The sequence below is a fragment of the Argiope bruennichi genome, chromosome 9 (assembly GCF_947563725.1).
Source record: "Argiope bruennichi chromosome 9, qqArgBrue1.1, whole genome shotgun sequence".
Classification (NCBI taxonomy): Eukaryota; Metazoa; Arthropoda; class Arachnida; order Araneae; family Araneidae; genus Argiope; species Argiope bruennichi.
This window is the reverse complement of record NC_079159.1, coordinates 92,986,568-92,998,873: the sequence shown is the minus strand read 5'-3', so window position 1 is coordinate 92,998,873 and position 12,306 is coordinate 92,986,568. Positions and strand designations below refer to the sequence as shown.

Below are 12,306 nucleotides of genomic sequence, written 5' to 3'. Positions count from 1 at the left end.
AGCGCTGAAAAAAATATTTTCAAATTAATTTTTTTTAATAAATAAAATTTATAAATCAATGACTCCTTAAGAGTTGAGTACATAAGATAAAAAATAGCAAAATAAATATTATATATTTTGTTTTATTCTTAAGAAATGCATTATCCATTAAAAGTTCAAAAAAGAAATCCTGAAAACATCTATAATTGCTGAATTCTCTTTGTTTTAACTAGCCAGTTAAGATAGCTAATCTTAGACTATTTTGTTTCATGTTCAGCTTGTTATATCATATAATGAAGTAAACAATTTAATTTTTGTATTTGTGAAATTGTTAAATAACTTCAAAAGTTTAACCAGGACCTTTTAAAAGCATAACTTCGTAATATTTGAATGTGTGATCCCATAATAACTTAAATATTCACTTTCACAGTTTATTTGAGTTTGTTGAATTTCAGAAGCTACTTCGGGAAAACATTTTTTTAAAAAATAAAATTAGTTTCAAAGAAATTACATATTTACAGAAATAATGTATTAGATTCTTATTTAAACTGAATGAATTTTTTTAAATGTATTAATAAATACTTATTTTTTCAAAGAAAATTAGCGGTAAATGTTCATGTTGCTAAAAAAGTAGATGAAATACTGATGTTCGTAGAAGAGTCATTTTTAATTTCCTGGAATTGTCAAACTTTTACATCCGGGCTAGAAAAATTCCTTATGCCTCGGGGCTATGAAGACCAGAATGTGAATTGAGACTTAAAAAATTTTTTTTCTATAAAACTATCGGATACATTTATATTTGATGTGAATTAAACGAATAGATTCTTTCCAATTTCTGGTGGGAATTCTGAATAAAGTAAAAGATGATAACATGTTGTTGTTTCTCATGGCACTTGCCATGGGCAAGCCCGCTGTTACGAAGACAGCGATTTAAGCCGGTGAGGGAACGTCTCTTGTTTTCTTAATAGCGCCAACTAGAGCCAAGAGTACGACTTTGCTACTCACGCATCACTCATTCGCTTACACAACCTCTTTTTACAGGTTACACATTCATACATCGAACAACCATGCCTAAACCGGGACTCGAACTCAACACACCCAGCCCGCGGGAAAGACGCGCTACCCCTATGCCAGTACGTATATTTTGCAGAGGTTTAAGTAAAAAGAAAATTTTTTATTAAAAGATTTAGCCGCTGTTTATCTCGGCAAACATTCTGGTTGTAATTATACTATAAAAATATTTTTTTTTTCATATTATCTTTGCCGGTTGCTTATTATTTCCTTATAATTTATAGTAATAATTAAAGAGTTTTGTTTAAAAGTAAGAAAATTATTAATTAATATTTATATTATGTTTCTAGAATTTTATTACTTTTGTCTGTTTTTTTCCATAACATTAACATTAAAATAGTAATTAAAAACATGCATATTTTCACAATGTTTCTAAACTAAAAAAAAAAAAAAAAATCATTGAGAGAACATTATGTTGAAATTGATCCGTTATTATTCATTGACCACCAAATGTTTAAATCAATGACTTATTGATGGTAAATGTCATTTTGAGCTTTGATTGTTGAAAAATGTCTTTGAATGTTTTTTAAACGATGCTACAAGTAAACAATTATTTATTCTCATCTTTATTAGTTCTGACTATGCATCAACCGGACATTATAATCTATATTCTTCCGCAGAAAATTTTTTTGTGTTGTATGCTTTGCTAATTCTTCAAATTTGTTCCGTAAACTTTGTTTATTGTATGAGAAGCTAATTAGGGAAGAAAAAATGATTCAGAATTTTCATATAATAATTATCTATTGCATTGCGATGTAACTCAGATATGGGAAGCTAGTTGCCATATAAATGAGAAAATATTTTCTACTCTGGTTGATTGTTTAAATACCTTCACTCCAATGGTGGAACTTGCATTTATGAGAGTGAGTATATGTGCCGCGCAGTAATGAGAGGTACTTTGAGTTCACTTTAGTGCTCGTTTCAACTGTCGAGTTGTTCCGGTCATTCAGAATACCCCATTCGTTATGTCAAGTCAAGGGTAGTTCACTTATGGTCATAATAGAAAATGGTTATCTTTATAAATCTATATAAGGAATTTTTGCCAAAATCTTTTACTGTAAATAAGTATTTTTTACAAATATCAATTTAATAGAATAAGCAATTGGAATTTAATGTATTTTTGCCATTTTTATTTATCCCTTTTTAAGTCAGTGGTAAATATCTTACCACCACCTTAAAATATCTTGCAAATATTGTAGCACTAAAACTAACCAGAAACAGACAAAAGTATTCAACATGTAATGTTCCATTGTGTACAACTCCTTGTTTTATGTTGTTTCACCAGAATAATTAAAGATTATATATTTGGTAATTTACGTTGTATTTGGTATTTCTGCCACTTATTTCATGTGTAATTAATATATTTTAAATTTAAAAATAACTAATAATAAATAATTTAAAAAAATTCATATTTATTTGTGAAATTATTTGCATTTCATATTTTTTCTATTGAATAAGTCATTGCTTGTATTGGGCGGTGCTAAATATGTTACCACACCTGTTATAAACAACAACCACAACAACAAAATTTACTATTTTTTGTCATAAATGAGCTTCTTTTCTCTAATTATAGCGTAGAATGAAAAATTTTAAAAGAAAACCCCTTGTGCTCGTTAAAGGATTAATTTGTATAATTTTCGCCATAATTTTAAAATTATTTATCTGCTGAAATTTATTTGCTGCCTATATACTGAAGCTAATCTGTGTAACGCTAGCTTCAGGTCATTGTGATACTTAATAACTTAATGTAAAACAAATAAATGATTGCTAATTTTCAATAAGATTTACATTTTTCCATTGTTCAACTATAACTCTATAATTTCTCATTTCTACTAATAACATTTTGTCTTAAAATATCCCGAAAAAGAAATGTTCCAGAAAAGCTAAATTATTATTTTAACAGTTGTACTAAAGAAAATACGTGATCTAATTGATTTCACGGAAGTATTTAACAAAGAGATATAAACATAATAGTTTCTAAACATTTCCTCCTTGTGAATTCTTTCTAGCCGCAAAAACTTTTTGTTGAACCAAAAATAAGAAAACTTTAATAACATAAATTTCATTAACATTACCCATAATTTAATCCATTTTTTTGATTATCAACGTAAAATTTTTTTTCTTTTAAGTAATTTTTATCGGGATTTCTCTTATTACTAAAGAATAAATCAAAGCAGGAATTAAAATAATTATTTAGCTAAATTTTGAATTGTTTCCAATCAAAATTATTTTATATATTTAAAACTGCTAAAAAAGTTGGTGACCCCAAAATGTGTCAAGATCTGCAGTTTTAGGCTTGTCATAGTAGTATATCGAATAAAAAGTTTCACGTTCTATCGCAAGGCAAAATCGCCGCGGAACAGGAAACACCGCTTAATTTATTTCGAATAAAAAGCAAAATGACTATTAATTAACCGATTAAGAATTCCAAAACTGCACGTGCTAGTTGCAAGGACTTGCCTTTCTCTCTAAACCCCATCCTTCTCAACTTGGACCGTAAAGGTTAAGGTTAAAACTTCGATTTTCGAGGAACAGCGCAGACGACATTTGTTGACAAAAGCGAGCGAAATCGTAACCGCGCCGGCGAAAGAAAGTTCCATCATACTGACATCGGAAGCGAAGGGAAACTCTGTATAAAGAAAAACTTAAACGAACCACCACAAGAACGTCCCGCCGCAGGAATTCTTTTGGCGATCGCCAAAAACATCTTGGCTCTTCGCAAAGTAAGCCAGCACTTAAAAAAGACCCACTGGATTTGTTCCTGAAATCAGTTAGGACCACGTGATTCTTTGATCAACATTCTACCGCATCCTAGAAAGATTCTAAGCGACCCGAGGATTTTTTTTTTTCTTCCTTCAATTAATTGCTGCATCCTCGCTTGAAAAATTAACGGTGAAAAAGTCGTGTGCGAAAAAATTGACGTGTCGTGTTCAGCTGTGTTTTTGGACATAATAATCATGACTTATTGTTTTGGATAATTACCATAATTATACATGATCTGTTTGGAGATTGTTGGCGAAATATGGGGTAAGTAATTTTGTTCGTTTTATTTTCAGAGTATACAGCGGACCATAAAATCTTGTGTAATAACAATAATATTTTTATTGCAGCTACTGTATAATATTATGATTTTTAGCATTAAATTATAACATTAATTTAACATAATTTCCTGTTTGAAGAATTAACTATTTCTTAGAGATTCAAACTGAAATATCAAGAATATCATATTCAAAGCAGCCTTGTTTTTGCTTCAATTCCTGTGAAATTCTATTAATTGTAAAATTTAAATTTGTTTCATAAAAATGGCTTCATATTAAAAAAAATGAGGCTCATTATTTTCTAGCATTCATTCATAATTGGTTGAAATTCAATAATTTTGCTCAATTTTTTGTGTTGACATAATTTTTAAAGAATTCTGTTTCACTATACTTTATTATAATTCGAATGGTACTCATTAAAGCTAAGTGAATACATCAAAAGTGTTTTCTAAAAAATAATTATATTCATTTAGTTTTCCCTAAACTAAATTAAACAATTAATTATTTTAAATTATTAAAATACCTACCGAAATTTTTTTAAAATTTTATTTCATAAAGTAAAGATATCTGAAAGAGAACGATTAATTTTGAATAGTTTCTTTTTTCAGCTTAAATTGTTGAACGATTTTTTTTAGAAATTTTCAATTTAAATGTCGTGATTTTTATGACATAAATAACATTATTAAAAATTGATAAATGCATATTATTTTAAATGTTCTATTTAAATTATTGTCCATTTCCTTAATTTCTCGAAATATTTTAGAACATAATGTGTAGTTTGTTTTCATATTTTTTTCCCCCCAAGTAAAATTTCTCCTTATTTCATTGAAGAAATCATTCGCTAATGAACTTGACATTACTTTCTATTCTGATAAATTACCTAAGAAATTTCAAATAAAATTGAATTAATTATCTAAATGAAGCATTGTAAATTTAACTTTATTCTAATATTTCTATTTATAATATAAAAATATATTGAAAATTATTGACATCAATTAGGATTTTTTTATAATCAAAAGATAAATTCAGAATTTCATTTGTAAAAAATAATATTCAAAGATGCTTTGTGTTTCAAATTCATCTAGAAATAAAAATTTTTAGAGCGTTATTCACCAGAATGATGTTCTGACTTTCATATGTTTTCTCAAGAATGTTCTTTAAATGTATGTTTCTTAAATATGTTTCTATGCACGTTTTTCTTAAAACTTTTCGACTTTGCGTTTTCCTTTTAGAAGATTTCAAAAGTTGGAAAATTTGCGATTCTTTAATTTGATCTCTATAATTCTAACACAATATCTTCAGCTATTTCGCTATTCATTCCATATAAATGTTTTTTCTTTAGGGTTCTTTAAATTTTATAATGCATTCTTTAATTTTCATAATGCGAGAATTACACGTTTTACTTTTTTTTAATCGAAATTCTTCGACCTAATTTTTGATCAATCCCTCCTGGATTTTGAAATCATATTTTGATCTTTAAATCTTGAAGACAGTTGAAAATTTAAACATTTTCTGTTTATTTAACTTAATTTATGATATGGAATTAAGATACTAATTGTTAAGCGCTTTGGAGGACTTCTAAGGAATCAATCGAAATCATGGTTCGATTTTTAGCTGTTATTACATACCAGAATGTTGTCAATGTGGAAAATATCCTTTGTCATGCATTCATTTATATCACTAAACTATTTTTCCTTTTAGAATATCAGTCTTTTTTAAGCATACAATTTTATTTAAAACTTGTAAAAATTTCATTTTAATTGGTACAATTTATTTGAAAATTGCTTGTAGCAATTGCTTGTTTTTTTGTAGTCATCAATATTCATTCATTATTCTGTTCTTAAGGATAATGTTTCATTCGCAAAAAGATTTTTATGCCTAACTTGAGGTTTCTGTACTTGTAGTATCAATTTAGGCTTTAGGCATTTGCAATTCCAGGCAGTGATCATTATAAGAGCCCTCTTTTCTTGAGTTTCACATTTTTGAGCACAAATTTGGAAAGAATTAAGGAATTAGTTGCTATCAAATTGGGAAAACCTGGTATCAGTGGTTTGATAGCTAATAATTTAATCAAATGTTAATGATTTAATCTTGTTAAATGCTTTATTTAATTAACTTTGTAAGTTTATATATAGATATATCCATTTATTTTATAATATTTGTACGGAAAAAATTACTGAAAATTCTTCAAAAATAGCCATAATTAAAAGTTAATGATTTTTTTACGTACCGATAAAAATATTTAATCTCTCTGAATGGATTATAAGGAAAATAATAAGCCCAAAATAAAATAACATAATAATCATTATTTTGCAGCAAGCGCCAAGTGGAATATAACATAACCACTTTAGCAAATCACTAACATTTCAAAATATTTTAAATAAATAATTAATTATACTTTAAATTATTCAATACATTTTAATAATTTGTACGTAGTACACATTGAAAGCTTAACATTTTGTGATTCATAGTATTTATAATTTTTAGATGGGATGATAATATTTTAATAATGATAATTTAATAATGGGGTGATAATATTTTTTAATTGACATGCCAATGACTGTCCTTTGCCCTGCGGTTCTAAATTTATACTACCTACTCAGATATTCGTTATTATATGACACATTCTCCGATTCATAGAATGTTGCTTAAATAACTATATGTACTAACTGTATAACTATATGTACGTATACAACTTATTATATATGAATTTTACTTTTAAATTTAATAAGATAATATTTGCTTAGTACAATTCTTTAAAATGTATATATTGAATAAATTTAAATAATGATATATTTGAAGTAAAACCACAATTCCATTAGGTCATTTTAGTTGGCTGAATCGCCATCACATTATTTTACGAATGTTAACTCATGCCGCGTGAGTTTTGTATTGGTTAGTAAACAATCACTCGCTCACTCACTCTTCTGTTCCGTTATTTCCGAAATGGGCCTTATTACGCAATTGCTACGTTGGAAGACAAGCGGAAAGGGCCAGTTTGCGTCTTCCGCACGTCACTCGTGGGTTGCTGTTCCAAACGCGTGCTGCGCAGTGGCTAAACTTGGACATGAGGATACTTACTATCTTAGGGACGAGTAACACCATAAGAAGATGGTTTCTAGAAAATAAATAAAAACCCTCCTTTTAAATGCTATTAATAGTTTAAATCTCTAAAAAAATTAATTAATGGTTTATGTCTATAGAAAAATCTTGGACAAAATTTGAAAAATTCAGCCACGTCATTAGATATTGAATAAAGAGAATATACGAAATCTAACTATTAAAGGCCATCTAATAAGTTATCATAATAATTCATTAATGCTAATAATTAAAATCTTACTAATTAATAAATTATTTACATGAATTTTTGAAATGCAGATTCATTATTTATAATAATCTTCTGAATTAAATCAAAATTATCCATGAATTTTTTTCTGCTGAATTAAATCAAATGGAGAAATTTTTGATATTTATGTTCTAATAGTATCTCTTTTACTGTTGAGTTGAAAATAAAGCTGAATTGTTTAAATGGAACAATAGTGATCTGAAAAAGACTGTAAAACCGAGCGGGACTAACGATATACAAATCTAACTTATAAATATCATCTAATAACGGAACATAATAGCTCATTAAGCCTAATAATCTTGCTAATTAATAAATTATCGAGATGTATTTTTTAAATACAGATTAGTTATTTGAAATAATTTTCTGAATCAAATCAAAATTATACAAGAGAATTATTCTACTGAATCAAATCAAATTCAGATTTTTTTTTATATCAGTGCTCTAATTCTATTTCTTTTACTGTTGAGTCGAAAATGAATCTGAACTGTTTAAATAGAACAATAATGGTCAGAAAAAACTTTAAAATAGCATGGGGCTAAAAAAATGTATCAAGTATTATTAAATATGTAAGCAGAAGTGTAAAAGTATATGTGTGTAGAAATTCTTAAGAAATCAAAAATCTCATGAAACTTAGTTTTGACAATGATATCTATTCTATTGATTTATTAAAAAAGCTTTTCATAGAAATCAATTTGATATCTTCCAAGGGATAGCATTTATCTTTCTGTATGTCATTGACCTCAAATATATAACAAAGATTTTAAAGTTATTTCTCTTATAAAAGGAGTTATTTACTGAACATAAGTCCAATGGAGCATATTTGAGATGGAATCATTTGCTAATTCAAAAATTTTTCTACAGGGTATAAAGAAATATTGCGGGTTGCTATGCAAAATTTGTGGAAGAAAAATCGCTTCTCAAGTATTTTAAATAAACCACATAAATGCAACCTTGTTAGAAAGCATTAAAAATTTTAAAAGATTCAAAGTGAACTTCAATGCTGCAAAAAGGAAAATCACATTTGAAAATATTTTCCTTTTTGCAGCATTCGGAGCATTTCCTTTTTGCAGCATTCGGAGCATTTCCTTTTTGCAGCATATCGGAGGCACGGTTTTCAGAAACCGTGCCTCCGATCTTAAATAAAAGTTTCATTTAAATTGCTTTATGTATAGAAATACATCATGTGAAGATATTAAATCTGTGTAAATGTTCTCAAAGAATCAATATATGATTGCGAAACTTACTGTATTTTATATTATCATCTTTTATTCTTGAGAGATTTTTTGTGCTCTCTAAATATATATGTACTTGTTTATTTAAAATGTTTTTGAACAACAAATACTAACTGCATACGAAAACCTGGCTCAAAAAATTGAAAAAAAAACTTTACTAAAGTGTAATTAATTGAATAAGTTAATAAATTAAATCTCATGAAGAATAAATTAAGATGTCTAAAATAAATTTCTTATAAAAGGCGAAGAATCTTAAACAGTAAACTACTTTTTGCTTTATTTAAACAGGTAAATATTTAAATTCTGCGAAGAAAATTTTTTAATTTCAGTAGAATATGAGGAATTCTGATTTTTCTTAAATGGTTAGTTAGCATCTTTTATTTAATGAATTAAATAAAATTTAATGAAAGGAAATCGAAACGAAAATTAATTAAAATGTAGTTTTTTTTTTAAAAAAATAACTTATGTGATGCTTTTTGTATATTAATGCTTATATAGTATAACTTAATTAATTATTCTAAAAATAGCTATTATTTACTTTTAGAATACTTAATTAAGTGTGAATAAGGAATTTAACGCAATCTATTCTATTTTATATATCACAATCTATTTTGCTCATAAAAGTAGGATATTAATAATATAAATTGTATGAAGAACTAGAAAATGAGACAGATATATGTAAAGATTAAATCAAGTCAAAATAACAGGGTTCAGAATGTCTAATACTATGGATTTTAGTATTAAATGAGACATTGATACATATTATATTCATATTGTACAACATTCTTCAAAGAATGTCATACATAGAAATACATTAATACTTTATTCAAGTCACTTAATATAATATTATTATATTATATTACATAACTTTCTTCAAAGTGTTTCATATATACAAATATTCTAATACTTTATGCATGCCATTCAATATAATTTCTGTGCTATATATTTTTATTTTCCTTATTGCCACAAGTAGTGTTTACATGAATAATAAATGTTTTACTTTAGGCAAAGTATGATAAAGAATGGAAATGTGTTATTCTATGAGAATTTTAACGATTCTTTTTTTTTACATGCACGACTCGGGAAAAATTTATTAATAATTCAACATTGATGCTTTAAAATTTATTATTTATCCTATTGTTTTTTTAAGACACTAATAATAAAAACAAAAAAGCACGCGATAAAATTAATCGGGTTTTGGTGCCTTGATAATTTAGATTTATAACAAGAAAAAAAATGGAGCTCAAAAGCTTATTTCCTGTATTTGTGATATCATTCCTGAATTAAGCTAGCATCTGCAGAATGTGTAAATTCATTCATAAGGACAGCTGTTTTTTTCAGCTGTGATACTATACTGAAAATCGTTTGCTCTTGCTTTAGGATTTATTTAAAAAAAAATTTTCCCTTTTCAAAATATATTCCAAACAATGAATAATTAAAAAACTGCCTTCCATTGCTTTAATTCTGAATGTTTGCTGCATATAACGGAAAGTTGTTTCGAAACGATATTATTTTGAATTTGAAATTTTAATCGAAATAATCTTTATCATTGCACTGTTTCTTCTTATTTATTTTTTGATTATTTTTTACTGTTTCCGATACAATACAATACAATAACAAAATGGTTCAAATAAATAAAGTAATAACTTATATGCTATGAGTTAACTCTTTAGAAACTCTTGTACTTGGACAAGATATTGATAGTGAAATTTTTATGAAAGAAATAGTGGAATTTTTAATATGGTTTCAACAAACGGAGATTAATTCAATTTTCTTTTATTTGAAATACTTGCTTTCATTAAAATTGTCACTTAAGTGTTTATCAAAAATGTAACTGAAATAAAAACTTTAGGTTCAATACATTTTTAATTTGCGAGTTGCAGGTAATAAAATTACTTGAGTCATTATAAAAAATGTAAAATTCGTATCTTTTCTATTTAAAATATAATATTTCTCTTGCAGACGACTTTTTTAGCAAATCGTTTTGAAAATTTTATGAAATAAGGAAACAGAATTTAAAAAATGATTTTTATAAATGGGAATTAATTTCATTTTCTTATATTTGATGTATTTGCTTATTTATATTGTCACTAAGTTTTTATCAAAAATGTAACTGAAATAAATACTATATGCTCAATGCATTTTGAATTTGTGAATTGTGGTTATTAAAATTATCCAAGTTATTATGACAAACGTAGAATTCGTATCTTTTCTGTTTAAAATGTAACATTTCTCTTGCAGACGATTTTTTTAGCGAATCGTTTTGGTTATTTTTTTTAAACATTATTGGCAACACTTATTCGAATTTTTAATATCCAGGCTGAAGTGAATCACTAGTAGTATATTATTCATATTTAAAATGATATATTATTTCCCAATTGAAATATATTTCCTTCTTATTTTTGGAAACTTGTATTAACAGTTAAAACTTCATTAACGCTTTGCTTTTCCAAAATAAAGAGGAAGTAAATAGTTTTTATATTTAATTACAGTTATTATCATGGCCAAATAAATATTTTCTCTCCGTAAAAGTTCGCCAGCGGTTGACCTCCGAGAGCTCCAATATATAGTTTATTTCTTACCTAGGATTAGTTGGCAACCTTGAGACGAATAGGTATTTTTCGATGACAAAAATGGCGACTCCATTCTTTGAAGATGCGGAACGTGACTTTAATGATGATTTTCTCCCCAAAAGTTGATTCGATAGCTAAATTTGAAAAAAAGAAATTCGCCGTTGAATTGTGAACAAATTGAGTTGGGAAAAAAGAAGCGTTTCTTATTTTGTGCTTGATATGTGAACAGATTTGATCCTTTTTTTTTCTGAAAAAAAATTCGATACCTTTATTTGTAAAATTATGAAGTGCTTATATTTGTGAAATTTCGTTTTTAATTAATTTAAATACTTGGAATAAATAATATCAAGCATGTGTTCCAAAATATAAATTTTTTGAAATAATGGTTATGATTATAAAAATAGTTGATTTCATTAGTTCTTAACACGTATTGCATTTCAATTCCTTTTCTTATTTTATTTAAGCATTGTAAGAAATATATTTATTTATTAATAGTAAGATATTTTTAGAAAATTAGGAAATAATGCAACTAATATATAAATTTGGTAATACAAATATAAATGCTTTTTTAACGGAATTTAAAATGTTGCAAGTTATTGTACTCCGCTATTGCATGTAGAGATAATATTGAAAATATTGTTCTTAATGTCTAATTGAAAATATTGTTCTTAATTTCTAATTGAAAATATTGTTCTTAATGCCTTAATGTCTAATTGAAAATATTGTTCTTAATGCCTTAATGTTTAATTGAAAATATTGTTCTTAATGTCTTAATGTCTAATTGAAAATATTGTTCTTAATATCTAATTAATTAACAGCTATTTAACACAGAAGTTAAGATACTTAATATGTTGCCCTGTTAAGGTATTACATCTAAGCATTTCTATTAGACGTCTTATTGAAACATTTATTGAAACTTTAAATCTATTTTTGTTGTATACTATTGAGCGAGTTGAAAGAACTAGTTGGCTTTTGTAAATAAAGATTTGTTTTAGCGCAAACCGCCAGAATAAAAATTTTAAACTTTCGCATAACTGAAGTTAGTTGAAATTGTGAAATACGATTTT

At 26.5% G+C, this 12,306-nt stretch overlaps 1 protein-coding gene across 2 annotated transcripts in view; it reads left to right on the top strand.

The window, feature by feature from the left end:
* Nucleotides 1–3,661: 3,661 nt before the first annotated feature.
* LOC129984627 (relaxin receptor 1-like) overlaps nucleotides 3,662–12,306 on the top strand; it is a 263,140-nt gene continuing 254,495 nt past the window's right edge. The window contains exon 1 of one of the 2 annotated variants that reach the window (XM_056094550.1): nucleotides 3,662–4,077. The gene's annotated coding sequence lies outside the window, so the exon portion shown is untranslated. The remainder of the gene's footprint in view (nucleotides 4,078–12,306) is intronic. The other variant, XM_056094548.1, reaches the window with a different exon arrangement.